Source organism: Cebus imitator, unplaced genomic scaffold (assembly GCF_001604975.1).
Source record: "Cebus imitator isolate Cc_AM_T3 unplaced genomic scaffold, Cebus_imitator-1.0 Scaffold90, whole genome shotgun sequence".
In the NCBI taxonomy this organism is placed as follows: domain Eukaryota; kingdom Metazoa; phylum Chordata; class Mammalia; order Primates; family Cebidae; genus Cebus; species Cebus imitator.
Window position 1 is genome coordinate 6,788,278 of NW_016107405.1, and position 7,756 is coordinate 6,796,033.

Genomic DNA, 7,756 nt, shown 5'->3' on the forward strand with positions numbered 1-7,756 from the left:
AGAAAGATTGTTGAGATAAGCAGAAATGTTAATGTGGGGCATTCTAGGTCAAAATAACATAACATAAAAACATAAAATAAAAAAAAATAAAAAAAAGAGGGAAAGCAAATAAACAGAAACTTCAAGTTTAATTTTGAGTGTCAGAAATCTGCCAGACATGTAGGTAAAAAAGATCAGTGAACAGATGATCGTATGAGTTTGATAGAAGACTCATAGAACAGAAGTTTTGGTTTGGAAGCATCTCTCTCCCTCTCTCTCTCTCTCTCTCTCTCTCTCTCTCTCCTCTCCCCCCACCCTTCCCTATACTTCTAGCATTGCTAGCTACTAGGGATGCAAAGGTAAATAATGCAGAATCAGTTTTCAGGGAGTTCAAACACTAGTTGGAAGTCATATAATCAATTTTCACAGAAAAGGATGTCACAGCAAGATATTAGCAAGGTGCTATCAAGGAAGGATCTGATATCTGCTTAGGAAAGTCAGGGAAAAATTGACAGATGGTGATGTGTCAGTGGTGTATAGAGGGTGAAACATGAGAACATTTCCAAGGGAAGCAGTAAAAACATAGAAAAACTGTCAAATTACAAGTATTTTGATGTGAGTACAGTATAGTGTTCATATGGGAAGAGTAGGGTAAAATAGCACCAGAATAGAAATCACTTTATATACTTTTCTAAGATACTTGATGGCACTTCTTTGTTGGAATTGAAGAGAGGCTTTCCAATAAATATTTGCATTTTAGTAACAGCTCTAAGATTAAAGTATATTGGAATCAGTCACAGCATGGGAGAGAAAGAACCTTTAGCAGGTTATTTTAATAATTCTGACAAGATATAATGAAGGTCTAAAAATAAATCAGTATCAGGAGGATTTGAATTTCAGAGAGAGGTTTGTATTTTTCAACCTGTTTACCATCAGCTTTTGGGGATTTTATGGAGTGATATATGAATTAAGCATATGAAAACTGGATAAATAAGATATCCTACACACACACACACACACACACACACACACACACACACACACACACAGCAGAGTTTTTAATTTTTAAGATTTGTTTAGTGATAAACCAAAAATTATTTTTAAACATTACAGAATTCAGTGGTTTTTATTAATGTATTGATTAATTGATAATAAAAGCTACTTTCTAATTGAAATCCATCAAAGAATTGAGGATTGTACTCTTGCTTAAAAATATCACAAATTTATATTGATGTCCAGTTTTTGTTATTGCTGTTGTTTGTTTTGTTTGGAAACAGAGTCTCACTCTGTCACCCAGGCTGCAGAACAGTGGCACTATCTTGGCTCACTTTAACATCCACCTCCCAGGTTCAAGCCATACTCTTGCCTCAGTCTCCCGAGAAGCTGGAATTACATGTGCTGCCAGCACATTCGACTAATTTTTACATTTTTGGTAGACGTGGGGTCTCACCATCTTGGCCAGGCTTGTCTCAAACTCCTGACCTCTAGTAATCCATCCTCCTCAGCCTCTCAAAATGCTAGGATTACAGGTGTGAGCTACCATGCCAAGCCCAGTTTATTTTGAAGTATGTAAGCAGTTAGATAATAGTGTCATTCATAGATGTAAGAAATATGGAAAAAGAAGAAGGCTAATGTGTTCAGTTATGAATATGTTGATCTTGAATAACTTTCAGAGTTGTTCTAAAAGGCAGTTGTGCATACACGGAGATAACTGCCTCCTAGAAATGTCTGTCTTTGATATATAAACTTGGAATCTATCATTCTATCTAATTACCTAGTGAATGATTGCTGAGACAATAGATAGGGGGATGTGCGGAAAGATAGGAAGCTGAGCACAGAATTCCTTAAAACAGAAGTCATGAAGAGAAAACCATGGGTATTACTAACTAAAAATTGTAGACGGGTAGGAATAGTACAAGACCAAGAAAGACATCCCAACATCTGAGGGAAAAAGGAACATCTTGGTTCCTCAATATATTTTTCTGAATTCTTGGATGACCAAAATATATTTTTTTGTTCTTATATATTTTGAATCTCTACTATAATAGCTACTCAAATATTACCTACATATACTTATAAGAATAGTTTCTTTTAAATGAAGGATAATTATTTAAGCAGTCATTTGTCTTCCTTTTTAGTAACCTTAAATAATACAACAGAAAGTAATGTGACATTTTATGACTAATATATCTGGTGTGTGAATATCTGATCCACTTTGGTAATATACTGAAAGGCAGCATAATTTGCTGTCGTGCCACCCTATTGTTTTCAGAATGCCAGGCAAAAGTTCTCAGTGTGAGTAATGTCTCAGAAAAATATAAAGTTTTAATATCTTTTCATATCTAATAGTTTTCAGAAATTGCTCATGGAATGGGATGTTGCTTAATAAGGCTAGCTTAACTTCCATTTATGAAAAATCCACTTTTCAATGAATTCACCCACATTTGTACTATACATTTAAAGATTGAGAGGTAATTGATGAGCCATAGCTAAGCATCTGTAGCATACATTCAACATTTTGACATGTGAAATTTTAAGACTAGTCAAATTGATATAATTCTAAAATGTCACATGTTGTGAGGCTTTGTAGTTTTTATTTTTCTTGAGTATATGATAAATATTACAGGAAATAAAATATTATTACTATTGAATTTATATATAGGAATCATTAATACTCCTATTCTTAAATCTATAACCAACTATAATTTGCATTAGCTTAAGAAACAGCAAATAATGCTGCAATAAATCTGGGCATACAGACATCTCTGCAAGGTGCTGATTTCATTTCCCTGGGTATACACTCAAAATTGGGATTGCTAGAACATATAGCAGTTTGTTCTACTTTGATGATGTATGATAAAATGGAATAATTTGCTGTAATCTTATCCCATCCTATTTTAATTTTTTAAGTAACCTCCATACTGTTTTCCATAATGATTGTACTAATTTACATTCTCACCAACAATGCACAAGGGTTTCCTTTTCTCCACACCTTCACTAACACTTGTTATTGCTTCTTTTCTTGATAACAGCCATCCTAACAAGTGTTAGCCAAGATATAAAAAAACCAAAATGTCACAGACCAATGGTGAACATATCCATTGTGTGTGTGTGTGTGTGTGTGTGTGTGTGTGTTTGTGTATGTATACATCGTAAATATATATACACACACACAAATATCTGAACACTGGAACTCATTATTCAGCCTTAAAGGAGAGATCCTGTCATTTGCATTAACATGAATGAGTCGGAAAGATGTTATGCTAAATGAAATAAGCCAAACACAGAAGAAAAATACTGTATGATCTCAGGTATATGTGGATTTTTAAAAATTAAAAAATTGCAATGAACATACATGTGCATGTGTCTTTATAATAGAACAATTTATAATTCTTTGGGTATACGCCCAGTAATGGGATTGCTGGGTCAAATGGTATTTCTACTTCTAGGTCCTTGAGGAGTCGCCACACTGTATTCCACAATGGTTGAACTAATTTACACTCCCACAACAGTGTAAAATTGTTCCTATTTCTCCACATCCCCTCCAATGTCAGTTGCCTCCTAATTTTTTAATGACTACCATTCTAACTGGTGTGAGCTGGTATCTCAAAGTGGTTTTTATTTGCATTTCTCTAATTACCAGTGATGATGAGCACTTTTTCATGTTTGTTTGCTACATAAATGTGTTCTTTTGAAAAGTGTCTGTTCATATCCTTCTCCCACTTTTGAATGGGGTTGTTTCTTGTACATCTGTTTTAGCTCTTTGTAGGTTCTGGATATTAGCCCTTTGTCAGACGGATAGATTGCAAAAAATTTTTCCCATTGTGTTGGTTGCCAATTCACTCTATGTTCATTGCGGCACTGTTTACAATAGCAAAGACCTGGAACCAACCCAAATGTCCGTCAACAATAGACTGGATAAAGAAAATGTGGCACATATACACCATAGAATACTACACAGCCATAAAAAATGATGAGTTTGTGTCCTTCATAGGGACATGGATGAATCTGGAAACCATCATTCTCAGCAAACTGACACAAGAACAGAAAATCAAACACCGCATGCTATCACTCATAGGCGGGTGGTGAACACCTGGACACAGGGATTAGAACACCTGCACACAGGGAGGGGAGCATCACACACTGCAGTCAGTTGAGGGGACTATGGGAAGGACAGCGAGGTGTGGGGTGGGTGGGGACAGATAACCTGGGGAGAAATACCAGATATAGGTGATGGGAGGAGGAAGGCAGCAAACCACCTTGCTATGTATGTACCTATGCAACAATCCTGCATGATCTGCACATGCACCCCAGAACCTAAAGTACAATTTAAAAAATTAATTAAAAAATAATAAAATAAGTAAAATTAAAAAGTTACATACATGAAAATAAAGAGTACAATGGTGATGACTGGGGCAGGGTATTGGGGAGCACATGGGGACATGTGGGTTAGAATGAATAAGCTAGAGATCTAATACGCAGCATGAGGACTGTAGTAAATAATTGTGTATTATATACTGGAAATTTATTAAAAGAGTAGACTTTAGGTACTCTTACCACACTCACATATATGCATAAAAATAGAAAATGTGAGATGATAGATATGTTCATTTGTTTGACTGTAGTAATCATTTCACTCTGCATATGTATGCCAAAAACATTGCTGGGCACCTTATATATATGCAATAAAGAAAAGGCAGCAAATAAAACTGCACAGATACTTAGAGATACATTAGTTTAGCAGTTTTTGCAGAACTTCTCAAATCTTCCCTAGGAGAAAGATTGATTTTGCTGTTGCCTTTTGTCACTTAAACATCAGTGACTAAGCAAAAGGCTTTCATTTACTTGGTGTCAGTCCTAAAAATTCCCTGGGCTCTAAACGACCAATTAGTGCCAAAACTGTGAAGATGCTTCAGTTATCTTGGTTTGGACCCTGAGCTGAGATCTGTTAGCAGACTGATAATTAGATTTCTTTCTGAACATAAGCTAAATTTTAGCTGGAGTTTTACAAAACATAATTCAGTGTAGTGTAGTCTACATCCACTTGACTATTTTCCCTTTACTCTCTTTTCCTTCATATATTATCCTTTGTAGTGTAAATTACTGCTGCAAAAAAGCATGTTAAAACTACTGAAAATATACCTTTTCTTTAAGAATAGTCTGTGTATTTTATAAATTAATTCTAATTCTATAGTTAATATATTTAAAGTAAAATTTGGATGTTTAGGTTATGAACTAATATAATTGTCATCTTTCTTATCTGAAACAGCATTTTATTTGAAATTCTGTATGTGTTATTTTCACATTGCTTTTTTACTTTATATATTCAATAGTAGAATACCATAGCAAGATTGGCACTGAGCTATGTTTTAAATATTGGAAACCATAAAAAACCAATGTTATATAAATCAATGGACTTGATCATTGTGAAGTATTTAAAATAGAGGAGTATATATTAGCATTAAGATTTTGTATTATTATTTAATCACTTTTTTATACCTGCAATTACCCTATTAACAGATTTGTTCCTTATATACACCTTGTTCCAATATTACTGAGATATATTTTGTTGTATTCTCAATTTTCGCTATGAGGCAATAACATAATTTAATCCAGGTGTTCTTATGGCTCTTTCAAATATAAACTTTGCTTAACATAATGAACCACTTTATTATAAATTTAGAATATGACTGTATTTTAAGTTTTTGAATATTTAATATTATATTTAAACTTAGTTAATTTGAGGTCACAGAACAAATTTTAAGTATTTATACCTTTTATACTTAATGTTACTATTTTGATTCAAATCAACTTTAAAATAATTTAAATAAATAAAATGATTTTGATAATTTTAATTCATAAAATTAAATCTTTCAAGAGAGTTTTGTGAAAAAATCTTTTCAAGAGATTAGGTAATTTACTACTTTTCCATTTCTCCTGTCTGTATTACTGTTGGAGAAACATCTGGCCAACTTGAAAGTTTATTCTCATCAGAATTCTAGGACCAATCTTGACCTCATTCAAGAATAATGTGAACAGCAAATCTCTCACTTCAAGATTCAGTATTTTTACCATTAGTGTTTCTCTGAATTGTGATTTTATGAGTATCAGCTCTAGTAATCTCCCTTCTAGCTTGTTCTCAAACTAATTCCCAAAAAACATTCAGCTTTGGTCACTGAGTCCTTGCTTTTTTGTGTGTATCTCAGTTTTTGTCACTGAATTCCCTGTGTCCCAGTATCTACCTTATAAACTGCCTTATCCCCTTACCCTTGTCTAGAAAGTGGGACCTTTCTTACTTTTTCCAAATACTAAAATAGGAAGCTGTCCTGGCTGTCTATATTGTCTCTAAATTACGCACTGGGACCCTGCTGTAAATTGACAAACATCTTTCACATCACCTACTTGTCTTCTTGGATTTCTTAATATGATTAGTGCCATCAAATATAATCAAATCAATTCACTAAGATTATGAAATGTCAAGAGGCCCTGTTAACTGCTTTCCTTCTCCACAAAAATAAATGTTTGCTTAAGATGCCTTTATTGCTTTACTTCCAGAACAGGATACATATGTCCAGCACTTGACAGTCATTCTGTGTCTTGGTGACTTTTCTGCACAGAAGGCAGGTCTGTTGCCCCAAATTAGCCTGATTTCATGATAGTTAACCTTATCTTGTCCACCATTCTGGCGGCAAATTGATCTGCCTATAAGCTTATGTGTCAGTTCTCCAAAATATAATTCATAAATGCAATTTGAAAAAAAAAACACCACAGAGTAAACATGTTATAAAAATTTCACCTCACAACTTCTCGTTAAAGGATTAGAGAACTGTTTTTTGTTAGTGTTAGGTCAAGGACAGAAATAAGGGTTGCAGAATTCAGATTGAAAAGAGTAGACTTTTTAAGTCATCCTGTAGGGTGTCCCGACTACAGCCTCTGAATATACCAGAGTATATTAATTATTTATTGCTGATGAATTACCACAAACTTGAGTAAATACCAACAGTGTTGATTCAGAGTGGAGATATGGAGCTTGTGTGTAGCCCTGTCAGAGAGCACCACAGATGTTAGCATATGAAGTCTAACTCTTTAAGGTGATTTTATTTATTCTTATGTTGAATCTTTCATAATACAAAAGTGTAAAACCAGGGTGATGTCTTTATAGACATTTAGAGAACACAAAAAAATAATGTAAAAAGGCTCAGTACCCAGGACTCAAAAGTACAGAAATGTAAAATTTTTTTGTATGTGTCCATGAAATATTTTTTTCTGTTTTAAAAGGTATATCTACATCAATAAAAGCATGCAAACACACACACATGCATACACACAGATTTCCACTAAATAAGCATCACATAAGGAAAAAATATCATGAAGCAACTTTATTTTCTCTCCCGATCGTGTTTTAAGTTTATCCCATAGAAGTTAGTCTTTCTGTTTACCAGGATCAAATTCTTGGCCAGAAATGTAAATTTCTCAATAGTAAATGTATTGTTTTGGGAAGCCAAGGTGGGCAGATCACTTGAGGTAAAGAATCAAGACCATCCTTGGCCAACATGAAGAAACCCTGTCTCTACTAAGAATACAAAAATTAGCCTGGTGTGGTGGTGTGCTCCTGTAATCCCAGCTACTCTGGAGGCCGAAGCATCAGAATCGTTTGAACCCAGGAAGTGGAGGTTGCAGTGAGGTGAGATTGCACCACTGCGCTCCAGCCTGGATGACAAAATAAGAATCTGTCTCAAAAAAATGAAGTAACTTGAAATCACTAAGTACAAAATTA